The sequence below is a fragment of the Xenopus tropicalis genome, chromosome 8, assembly GCF_000004195.4.
Source record: "Xenopus tropicalis strain Nigerian chromosome 8, UCB_Xtro_10.0, whole genome shotgun sequence".
NCBI classification, from domain to species: domain Eukaryota; kingdom Metazoa; phylum Chordata; class Amphibia; order Anura; family Pipidae; genus Xenopus; species Xenopus tropicalis.
In genome coordinates, this window is record NC_030684.2 from 117999329 (window position 1) to 118012203 (window position 12875).

General features: G+C 41.0%; 2 non-coding genes across 2 annotated transcripts; both read right to left on the reverse strand.

Moving 5' to 3' along the window:
• Positions 1 to 2693: 2693 nt before the first annotated feature.
• On the reverse strand, positions 2694 to 2882 carry LOC116407337. The gene has a single exon (XR_004220284.1). It is a non-coding gene; the product is annotated as a U2 spliceosomal RNA (small nuclear RNA).
• An 8538-nt stretch (positions 2883 to 11420) lies between these two features.
• Positions 11421 to 11612, reverse strand: LOC116407333. The gene has a single exon (XR_004220283.1). It is a non-coding gene; the product is annotated as a U2 spliceosomal RNA (small nuclear RNA).
• Positions 11613 to 12875: the final 1263 nt, after the last annotated feature.

Genomic DNA, 12875 nt, shown 5'->3' on the forward strand with positions numbered 1-12875 from the left:
TACTTACCGTCTCTACCTTGGAGAAGCCCTGTTCCACGACCATTTTCTTCCCGAACACATCTGTACTCATGTCCGGGACCTTTCCTTCCACTTCCCTCAGCTTCAGTACTACCGTCTGCCTCATCCATGGCTCCAGATTAGGTGACTGGGTAGCCTTGGGAGGCAGAGCGGAGGCCTGGGCTGGGGTTTCGGTTCTGGGTGGTGTGCTCCTGGAACCTGTGGAGACTTTTTCCTTATTCTTCCCTGAGCTCTTCCCTCTGCTGGCAGCTGTAGCCGGAGCCATCTCTTCCTGTTCCAAGGGTCTGGAAAGGAAAAGAGAGGGGGAAAAAAAGGGGGAAAAGTCTGAAAAAGAAGAGTGAGAGAGAGAGTGGGCGGGGTTATGCAAATGACCCAGAGGGTCGTCCTTCAGAGCAGTGCAATGGCCCCAGGGAGGGAAAAGAGAGTGAGTAAGGGAGGGAAGGGAGAGGAGTTTTTAGAAAAACTCCTAAGTGTGTACAGCTCTTTAGCAGAGTAAGAACTCCGAGTTTCTTCTTTATCCTCTTGTCGTTTCAGTCGGAGACTTCTTTCCCGAAGGTCTGAATCTCAGTCGATCGCTTCCAGATGAAGTGCTTCCTGAAGTGCAGCCTGAAGCTGAAGTCGGTCTCTGAAGCCGGTCCTTCCGATGATTCTCCGTCGGTCGGTCGATCAGGTGTTTCTCTTCCTCAGCTTCAGATCTTCAGACTTCAGCCTGCTTCAGTAGATCTGAACTGATAAGAACAGATAAGGTTTTACTCAGAAATAAAGTGACCAGCAGGAATAAACCCTACAGTATGACTTTACCTCATCATATTTAAAACCGCATAATAATTTTTATTTTTATTAAAACAGCGCTATTTCAAATTTCTGATATATGTCAGCACTTTATATCTCGCATTTTTTTCGGAGACACTTTCTTTAATACACATATTAACCTCTCTGATTTCATCCTCATCTGACCATGTTTGAAGAAATTCCTGTAACTCCTGATCTGACTTCCTTTTTCCAAAATTGATAGTTTTTCACCTCTAGTATCATATTCTTTTCCGTCACTTACATCGAAGAACTGTGATGTTTCAGGAACTTTTTTTATCTCCCTTTTTAACACCGGCATAACTTCACTTGCCTGACTAGACACATCTGAAAGACTGTCACTGAAAATGACAAAATTCGGAGAGGCACTCAAGTCCCCCAAATCTGGAGAAGCCGCAGAATACTCCACATTAACTACCATCTCTTTCTCTTGATTCTCTTGTTTTTCCCTCATCGGACAGCTCGCATGTAAATGGCCAAACTGAAAACAGAGAAACTTTTTAGCTTGCAGACAATCTTTCACCGCATAGGATAACTCACCACAGTTTGCGTATGAATTACAGTCCTCCATTGAGTGGCCATATGCACAACACTTTCGACAAAAAATAGGCATCCCGTTGAAGTGACAATCTAGGTTGACGTTTCCTAGACGAAACCTCGCCAGAGGGTAGACTCCCTTTTTGAACTTAGCCTTATACTTGTACTTAGATGTCCAAATGCCCAATTCGTTGAGAATTTTACCTGCAAAAGTCAATTTGTCACAATATTTACTTAGTTCTGCAAAGGGAAATTGATCTGGTCCTAAGGGAGAATAAGACTTAACCACTAGAATTATCTCTTCCAGGACATGTGGGAAAATCCTGTAGCCAGACAGTCTTGGGTCCTTCTTGTTGTCAGCCAAAATCTGCAAAAAAACTAGAAGAAATACCTTCTCCAGTGAAGATCACGTCAAACACCCCACGCTTGGGGTAATCTTGGATAGCGAGGATTTCCTCTTTTTGTACTCGTCCAAATTCACCCAGGATCACATTAACCAGGAACGACAACTTCTTATCGCCAGTCGAAATGTCCTCTGCGATGATTCGGACCGAGTTCTTAATGCGTGCAAACGCCGGAACGACATCCTCTCCAGTATCCATGTCGCACTCCTAGTTTACACCCTCAGTGTAGGGTTTCCACTAGAGTGGTTGATTGCCTCTCGTTGCTCTCAGAATGACCCTCCCCCTATAGCAGCAACCGGCTTAAGATGGTAGTACCACCGATGCCTGAAGGCCGAGGGAAGGTGTCCTCAAGCACCCAATGACTCAGACACTAGATCTTAGCCAAAAGGCCGAGAAGCGATAACCCGAATTGCGCACGCACCGACGGGCCCAGATCCTCACTTGCTCTACCTCCATGGGGAGAGAGAGGGGCCATAACGCTTCCTCCTGCACCTACACTATCCTCCCCCCAAAACCCCAACCCCCACCCCACCTCAGACACAAGCCCCCCACATTACAGCATCTCTAATATCTTCTACAGACCTTCTCTGGCTCTGGCCTCTTTGGGCCTCTAGCATTGCTTTTGCGGACACTCAGCACCGCAACAGCAACTTCACCACTCTCCCAGAAGCCAACATTTACATAGCCCTGCCTCTTTCTGGCGCACACAATCAAGCACACAACGAGCTCCTGCAACGAGTCCCAGCTAAAAGGGCATCACACCAAAAAACGGGTGGATGACGACATTAACAGCAAACTGTCTCCTGCAAAGTGTTGCAAAGTTCTTTTTTTTCCTTCCTTGGGCTGCTTGTTGCTGCTATTTCTTTGCACTTGTTGTGCTGCTGCTGCAGATTCGTTCTTTTTCTGATTTTTCAAACTGAATAAGAGAGGTGCACCGGTCCTGGAGGTACTGCAATACCAGGTCGATGCGTGGAGTGGACAGAGCAAGCTCTTCTTCCATCTCCCTGTTCCAAAAATCCATTTAATATATGGTCCCCAGATAGGGGACGTATCAGATATTAAACTGATAAGGACAGATTTTTTTTTTAAATTAGCTGTACCTAACAAAGAGGTACGCTATTTTTATTAATCATAGAAAAATATAACAGGGACATAGCCATAAAATACAAATTACAAAAGATTTACATAAAAAAAGACCAATCACATAAAAACCATTTTTTTGCTAGTAAAACATTTTGTTTTTTGTCAAGCAGGGGTAATACAAATACATTTCACTAAAAGCCAAACTTAAAATGTTTTTAACAGATAAAACATCATTTTTAAAAAGTAATATGTTTCTTGCCTTCCATAATACTTCTTTGCAACAATTAATTTTCCATGCAATAATTTTACAAACAGAAGAGAGACATTCCAATGGACCATATAAAATCATAAAATAATCCACATGCTTAAAATTTAAAATCTTCAGTAAAAGAGGAGTGATTTTAGTCCATAGATCTTTAGCAAAATTGCAAGTCCATAAAACTTTAAGACGGATTCCTCTTCGCTGCAGCAGTCACGTGGACATTTTGATGTATTGGCCATGCCTCTCCTGTATTGGAAGGCATTGATGAATACACATCCAAGAAAAATCTTTGTGAGAATTAAAACAATGTGTAAAATTCACCATATTCCAAATCATTTTACTTTTAGCTTTATTAAAATTACCCACCAAAGATATTACAGATTCCAGTTTTAAAGATTTTAACAATGTTTTAACATTCAATAAAACTTTCAGCTCTTTCCCATTAAAATTATATAAAATCACAATTTTTTCTAAAATATCATAATTCTTAGACAAAGTAAGAGTATGGAAACTTTGTTATTAAAACGAATAAAATAAGACCAATAGTGATTTTTAAAAAGAGCATTTAAACATAAAACAAAGAAAATCTAATAAGGATAAAAGCCTTTAAAATCTGGAAAATCTTTTCCCCCTTTTTCTTGGACTTCATAACAATTTCTCTCTTTAGTTTTTCAGCTTTTGAACTCCATAAAAATTTGAAGCAAGCTTTTGTGATTTTCTTTAAAAGATAATCAGGAGGAGAAAAGACCAAACTTATATACAATAAAATAGGTAAAATCACCATTTTGATCATTAAGATTTTCCCTTCCATTGTCAATTTCCTCAGACCCCACATGCAGATTTTCTGGTTTATTTTATTTGCAACCATGTCCCAACTTTCTGAACTGTTATTAAAATGATTAAAAATAACACCCAAAACCGTAATTTTATCTGATACTGGCACAGGGACGTCCCTTAAATCCTGATTTCCAAGGTTTAAAATTATACTCTTAAGTTAATTTTAAAACCGGAAGCACAACAATAAAACTGGATTTGCCTAAAATTTTTTTGCAATGAAAGACCACATTGTCCATATAATCAGAAACTTTAGCCTCGAGTCCACCACCACCTGGTAAAAAAACACCCCGGATTTGCTTATCTTTACGAATTGCACATAAGAGGTTCTAAAGCACATATAAAAAGTAAAGGGGAAAGCGGGCACCCCTGCTTTACCCCAGGTTTTAAAAAAACCTCCCTCGTCATAAAAACATTGACTAAAATCCTATTAGAACAATTTTGTATAAAAAGATTTTAAACACAATAAGAGAGTCTGGAACACCCATTGTACACTAAAAAGATAAGAGTGAGATACCCGATCAAAATTGACCGATAAAATTGCAAATCACACCACCTAACCTTAGCATCCTCAATGATGTCCTTTACCAAATTAAGATTTTCCCATACACTTCGACCTGGGACACCACATACTTGGTTTAGATGAATAAGTTTCTCAATAACCTGTTTCAGTATATTAGCACAAATTTTTGCTAAGATTTTATAATCACAATTCAACAAAGTTATTGGCCTCCAATTTTTTAAATCACACTTTTTACCTTTTTTATGTAGCAAAGTAACCACACCTTTTTTCCAAGAATTTGGTAAAACTTTAGAATTAAAAACCTCAGTAAAAAGAGCAAATAAATCATCTTTAAGAACATCATAAAAGATTACATAAAATTCAATTGGTATACCGTCGTCTCTTAACTCTTAACTGATTCTAAAACCTCTTGTTCATTTCAAGACCTGGCTAAAAAATTCTTGGACACCTCATCAAGTTTGTTTTCAACCTCATTCAGAGAATCTTTCACAAAGTTCTCATCAATAACTTTTTCATTAAAAAGCTCAGAATAAAAACCATGGACCTTGTTTAAAATACCTTGTAAATCAGATACCCCCTCAATTTTTTCACGATTTTCAACCTTTTTCTTAAAAAAATACCTAGAGCATTTCATTTTCTTCAATGAGTTTGACTCTTGAATTAAAAAATTACCTCTTTCCCTTTTTGCTCTAGGCATTTAGTAATTTCTTTTTTACACTCAATAATATAATTCGCAACCTCAATACCATAATTCCTCATTTTATATAAGGTTTGCAAACGACAGTTAAGAACCGCAAAGAAATCCCTTCTTTGCTCAGCTTTTCTTATTCCGACATCAATAAAAAAAAAATTTGATTTTTTTTTTCTTCATACTTTCCCACCAAACGCCAAAGGACATACTTGGGTTTTTCTTTTTCTTACAATCAGCATAAAAGTTTTTAAAATCTGTTAACCTCAGCATCATTTAAAAGGGAAACATTCATTTTACAGGCAGATTTCTTCACATAAAAGGATAAAATCTTATGGTCAGAAAAAACATTGGTTAAAAGATCACAACTGACAGGCTCAACATTATCGGAGGAAAAAACAAAATCAATTCTGGAGCTGCACAAAGCATTGCTCCAGGTTATGCCATCTTCAGGTATATCCTTATTACAACATTTAAAAACATCAATAAGCTTAAAATCAGTTAAAATATTTTTTAACATAGCAGATGTTTTGTCATAATTCCGACTGGTAGATTGCATAAAATGTTTTTCCCCTTTAAGAACACAATTAAAATCACCAGCTAAAACCAAAGGACAAGAGTTATCAATAAAAGGAGGTAAAATTTCTAACGTCTCAGCCCTTGCCACTTTGTCTGGAGAACCATAAAAATTTAAAAATTGCCATTTAATACCATTCATAAAACCTTTAACCAATAAAATTCTGCCTGGTAAAATCTCTTTAAAATCAACAGTAAAATTCCCCTTAAAAAGTATAGCGACACCCGCAGAGGAATATCCGTTGGACCCAGACCACACCGAAGGACCATAAACCCAATCATCCTCATATTTCTTATAATTCAGACTGTGTGGGATGCCACATTCTTGTAAAAATAAGAGATGCGGTTAAAACAGATAAACTAAAAAGAGCAGATCTCCGAACATCAGACAACAAACTTCTTACATTAAAAGAAATACCTTTTAAATGATGACATTTCCATTTATAAAGAAAAGAAGTTAAAAAGCAAATCAACATCAGAGGCTACATTAATCTTTACCAGTCAGACACTCCATGTCACCGGAACTAAACTCTTCTACCTCACCAGAATCAACAGTGCAGAGTGTAAAAACAGGGGAACTACAACCCTCATTGATATCAGAAAAACCCTCGAAAGAGGGGACTGGAGTATATTGCAGCAAATCGGACACATGAAGCTCTACAGCAGGCTCTTAACAGTATCCTCCATCGGACCCTCTAAAAAAGGGTCTTCTGTAATCAACTGAGGTGCTTGCATCACGGATGAGATGGCCAGTTGCTGACTCTTGGATGTCTCCGGGCCACAGAAGAAGAAAAAGGAACCGCACATGACTGCTTACCTCGGCATCATCCATATTCCCAGCAACCCCTTTACCAAGGGGGGGGTACTTTTGTCTGCCGCCTGCTGGCCTTCATTTGTCGCCTCAGATGTCTCCTTTGCTTTGCTGTCAACTGTCTTTGGAATTCCTCACTGTTCGGATCGAGTAACATTTCTGCATTCTCCGAAGGTATCTCTACAGCTGGAAGTTGAGACACAGGAACAGAGGACACCGAAACAAGAGCAGGCACAGAAACCGGTATGGGAATGGGAACAGGAGCAGGTTCAGTAGGGACAGTTTTGAGTACCCTAAGAGGGCACCCCCAAAAAGTATGTCCGACTTTCTGACAAAGTCTGCACTCCTTACCCTTAGGACACTCAATACCCGAATGTTCCTTACTGCCGCAATTTGTGCAGACGGCCTCGCATTCATCCTGAAGGTGCCCATGCTGCTTACATTTACGACAGAAAACCGGCATACCTGTATAAAAAAGATCTCCATTAACAGTTCCTAATTTAAATCTAGCAGGAGGGTGTTTCTTCTCCTTAAAACCATTTGGGTCTTTAATAAAGGTAATTTGATACCTCCACTTGGAGGTCCAAATACCATATTTATTGTTTACTTTACCCAAAAGTTTAATGTCTTTAAAGAAGTTAGCCAGAAAGGTACGGATCACATGTTCTGGCACAAAAGGGAATACATTTTGACTACAAGAATAACGCTTTCATCAGCAAAATGTTGTACAATGTTAATACCCTCTAATTTGGGATTCCCTTTCAAGGACTCTAATGCCCTCAGCAACAAAAGTAATGTCAAAGATTCCTCTTTTGGGGTAATCCTGGATTGACAAAATCTCAGATTTCTGAATGGAAAACAAATTAAAAAGGATGTCTTCCACAACATATTTGAAGCCACGAAGATCTGCTCCACCATCTTTGTAGGAAATCCTGATGGTATTCTTCAGTCTGGCATAGACAGGAACAGCGTTAGAATCAGCCTCCATGATGATACAAAAAAGAAAAATTCCAGTACTTCAAAAAAGAAACTGGAAAACAGGGCAGGGGAAAAAACGCTACTTGTTTAACAAGAGAATGCCCCTTCCCCAATAGCAGCATGCAGGTTAAGCCAGAGGCGATCCTGCAAGGCCGAGGAAGGGGGTCTCTTGAATACCGCAAAGGCCGAGAAGCGTAAGCGCAAAATACAATCCCAGCACTCGTAAGAGAACACTGGAACACAGTGGGGATCGCAACCCGTTGCTCTGAGATTTGCCCCTCCCCAATAGCAGCATGTGGGTTTAGCCTACCTAAGTAGGCGATCCCGCAAGGCCGAGAAGGGGGGGGTCTCAAGAAGCACCTCTCTTTTCTGGCTAAGATCTCATGCAGTACATAAGGTTTTGCTCAGAAATAAAGTAAACAGCAGGAATGAACCCCACAGCATGACTTTACTTCATCATTTAAAAACCTGCATAATTTATTTTTATTTAAAAAGACACATTATTTCAGGTTACGAATGAATGTCAGTACTTTATACCTCACATTTTTTTCCTCAGTACCTTTTTTTTTTTTTTTTTTTTTTTGTAACTCAAATTTTTATTTGGTGAGTTATCGTACAATACACATAATACATATGAAACATTGCTCATCAAGACATCTTGACAGTTAGTTAGTTGGGATTTTCCTTTGGTATAGAAATAAGATAAACATGGTATTAACAGATTTAAAACTGATAGAACAGTGAGTAATATGGTCCAGACATTGTTACCTTATATATTCTGTAGTTCTACAACCTCTATCTTTGTTAAAATATGGCTTTCAACTTCCATCATTTATGATATTTGTGTTTATGGGATTTTCTGAGCTCTCCTGGGGGTTCAATGCGTAATAGGCTTCCCATGGTGATCATACATTGGCATTTGATTGTACATTATTTGTTATAGAGGCAGTCTCTCAGTACCTTTTTTAATGCACCTATTAACACCTTCTGTGTCTTCCTCATCCGACCAAGTAGTCAGGAACTCTTGTATTTCCTTGTCCGATCTCTTTTTCCAAAACTGATATAATTTTTCTCCTCTAGTATCATACTCTTCATCACCAGTTGGAATTACCTTCAGATCTTTTTTCTTCTTTCTTTTTCCTTTTAACAAGAGGCCTAACTTTACTCGCTGGACTCGAAGGTTCAGATAAGCTCTGACCAAAAAACTGCAAAACCGGGGAAGCACTGAGATCAAAATCAGAAGAAATCACCAGTGCCTTTCTCATCTTACCGGACTCACTCTCCATATCCTCATCAGGTGAACTTTCTTCTTTATTTTTCTCCTTCTCCTGCAAAACAAAACTTTGAAACTGGGTCAGCAAAGTTCTCTAAATTAAATTACGGGAAGCGTAAACGTTTAAAAATTTCCATTCTTGACCTAAAACCTCAGCTGAAACTAAAAGTGCTCCTGTACTTGATTAATTTTAACAGGACCCTTAAATAAAATGGCTACCCCAGCAGATTTATTCTCGTTACATCCGGACCACACTGAGGGTCCATATGACCAGTCGCTCTGAAACTCAGAGTAGTCCAGTCTGTGCGGTATAGCGCATTCCTGTAAAAAAAGAACTGTAACATTAAAAGCGGCTAAAAAGTTAAAAACCGTAGTCCGCCTTAATTTACTTAAAATGCTCTGCACATTAAAAGAAAGTCCATTAAGAATAGCCATAAAAAGGAAGGGAAAAAATAAAAAATCACATCAATAAAAAACACTATTAGGCTCTTGTGACATTCCCATAATATCTAACAAACTGTGTACCCCTTCAGTTTCTAAAAAAGTATTAGATGGTGAAACAGGATTATCAGATGAAAAACTCTCTAAGTTTGGGGATAACACCTCCGGGCTTTCAAAAACTCTAGTCACCGCTCCAGCAGAATCCATCTTTTTTTGACATCCACTTCCCCCCCCTTACCATCTATGCAGACGGCAGAGGCAACCCCTTTAGGGACTCTCCTAGGGTTTTCGGATTTGGGTAAGGAATGCAAAGAGACCGAAACAGCAGTTTCAGCCGATGCATCTTCCTCCCGCACACTCCCACCACTCAAAAGATCCATTGCCTCTTCACCATCAGGGGGATCATTTACAAATGGAGTCTCAACAATCTGGGCACTCCCTATGGGAGCAACACTGGAGGCAGCAATTTCCACCGGCTTATTAGCTCCAGCTGCCTCATCAGACGACCCAGGGATCATTCTACCGGAGCGATTTGGCCCTTTTGCCCTTTTAGGACAAGACTCATATTTATGACCTGTTCCACCACACAAATTACAAATCACACCTTTGGGGCATTCTTTTGTGCTATGTGTTCAGTTAAGCGGCAATTTTTACAGTGACCCACTTTTTCACAATCATCAGCAATGTGACCATTCTGACCACAAATCCTACAATAAACTGGCATTCCTGCATAGAAAATATCACCATTATACTTTCCTATACTAAATCGTGCAGGAGGATGCACAGGATATTTAAATATTTAAATATTTTCTTTTGCATGTCCATATCCCATATTCATTTTTTATGTTATGCAAAAATTTTATTATCTCACAAAAACGGGATAAATGAAAAAGAATCTTGCGGGACAAAAGGTGTACTACAACTGTACCCTCATCCTCCATATGCTCAATAATTTTAACACCTTTCAAGCTCTTATCATTTTTCTTTTCCCGAATTTTACACAGCAAATTATTATAGGCAACTTTTCCCGCAAGTGTAACATCATAAATACCTCGTCTTGGGTATTCCTGTATAGCCAAAATATTTAGAGTGGTCATCCCAAATAGGTCAAAAAGCAGATCTTTCACAATAAATTCCAGGCCGCGTCCATTCCTCTACGCCTCCACGTACTTGAAACAAACTATCTCACGAAGCCGCACATTTGCCGGCAAAGAAGAAATAGCCTTAGAAGCCATAGCGCATATCTCCCTCTTCCTCAAGGCCTCCACGAAGAGCCGAACAGGTTGAAGGGACACACTTCAGGGGGATCGCCCGCAGCACCAGAGCAATGCCCCCTCCCCAATAGCAGCAGAGGACTTGAGCCCTAAAAGGGCATTGTCCTCAAGCGGAGGAGGAGGGTTCTCTTAGCACTTCCTTTCAAAGGAGACACCTATTGGCAAGATACGAGATCTTTGCCAAAAGGCAGAGAAGCGATAACCCGAATTGCGCACGCACCGATGGGCCCAGATCCTCACTTGCTCTACCTCCATGGGGAGAGGGGCAATAACGCCTCCTGCACCTTTGCTACCCTCCCCCCAACCCCCACCTGAGACACAAGCCCCACACTACTGCACCTCTACAGCTGCCCTTCTACAGCCCTTCTCTGGCTCTGGCCTCTTTGGGACTCTAGCTCTCTTTTGCGGCCTGCTACGGACAAGCACTCCGCACCGGAACAGCAACTTCAACACTCTCCCCGAAGCAAACATTTGCATAGCCCCACCTCTTTCTGGCGCACACAACGAGCTCCTGCAACGAGTCCTGGCCGAAAGGGCATCAGACCAAACAATGGGGGGATGACGACAATGACAGCAACCTGTCTCCTGCTGCTACTGCTGCACAACAAACACCACTGACTACTTGCTCCTGCTTCGCTTCTCTCACTCTCTCCTCCTTACTTGCATCCAGCCCGATTGTGCTGCTTTTGCTGTCACACAGTACAGTACAGTACAGTAGAGTACAGCTCGGCTTGCCCCTGCCTTGCCTCGTTTCACTTCACACTGCTCCTCCGTGCTCGCCCAACAAACTTTACAAAGTGTTGCAAAGTTATTTTTTTTCCCTTCCTTGGGCTGTTGCTGCTGTTTCTTTGCACTCGTTGTGCTGCTGCTGCGGATTTGCACTTGTTCTGATTTTTTAAACTGAATAAGAGAGGTGCACCGGTCCTGGAGGTACTGCAATACCAGGTTGATGCGTGGAGTGGACAGAGCAAGCTCTTCTTCCATCTCCCTGTTCCAAAAATCCATTTAATATATGGTCCCCAGATAGGGGACATATCAGATATTAAACTGATAAGAACAGATGATATTGTATCATCCTTGAGTACCTCACCCTGAGGGATTGGTGCTCTCGATGCCCATGTGCCCGAAGACAGCATGTGCGGGCGGACCCACCTTTGCTGAAGCTAGGGCGGGGACCACCAAGTCAGGGCCTAGGGTCAAGCCATGAGGACTATGACACATATCCCGGGTGCTCAAATCCAACACAAAAAGGGTACGGGTGCAATGCCATTAGTCGCCTTATTCAGGCCCCAGCTGGCAGCTGGTGCAGTTTCGAAAAAGAAAAATGTAGAGCATGATTAGGCATAATAAGCTTGTGCAAAGCCCCCGACAAAAAGGTCGGCAGCTCTTTCCAAAAGGGAGCACAGCTTCTCCGCTTTCATCATGCCCCCCGCTTCGTCACAAGTAGCAATTATCTGATCTGAAACTGATAAGAACAGATTTTTTTTTTTTTTTTTTATCTTCGTTAGTTTCTTTCTTTTTTCTTTCTTGATCTTTTGTCCATTCAGCATAATATTATTTCTTTAAACTTCCAGTTATTTTTCCATAAACTGTTTAAGAGCAATATATCACATCATAATGGCTCCACACCTTAAACCCAGGGCCGGAACTAGGGGTAGGCAGAAGAGGCAGCTGCCTAGGGTGCAACAACTAGGGGGCGCCAGGCAGAAGCCTCTCTTGCCTACCCCTAGTCTGTGTGCTTCATTTTCATTGCCCCCGCCGCTTGTTATTACTCGGCGGGGGCAATGAACTATCGCTTAGCAAACCCCCCCTCACGAACTGCGCATGCGCGCCCAAAAGCGGGGTGGGGGTGTTTGCGTTACCAAAGGTGCAGGGGCTCGGTGGCCGCCCGGGTTGCCTAGGGCGCCCGGACGGCTCGGCCAAATACCTCCACTTTTTCGGCTTCCATACCCCCTCAGCATCATCAAAACCCATCCTTTTCGCATCTTTCTAACATCCCATAAGGTCTCTTTGATGCAACACAAAATTAGCCATAACATCCTCGCTCTCACTTTATCTAACTTACAAAAACCAAACATAGCAATCATCCAATTTAAATTATTAATCCCAGTTATTTCTTTTATCACTACTTCCATCACCCCCAACACCTGTTTCACAAACATGCAACTCCGCACCACATGAACTGAACTCTCACTCCCCGCACACTCCCCCCTAGGACACCTCTCAAACCCGTAGCTTTTCTTTTTTTCTGAAAGACACTAGTTGGTAAAATATTATGGGCAATCATTCTGGCTAAATCTTTTTTCCTATTTAAACAGTCTTTATTGTTTACATTTCTCCATACAACAGCTGCTTGCATACAA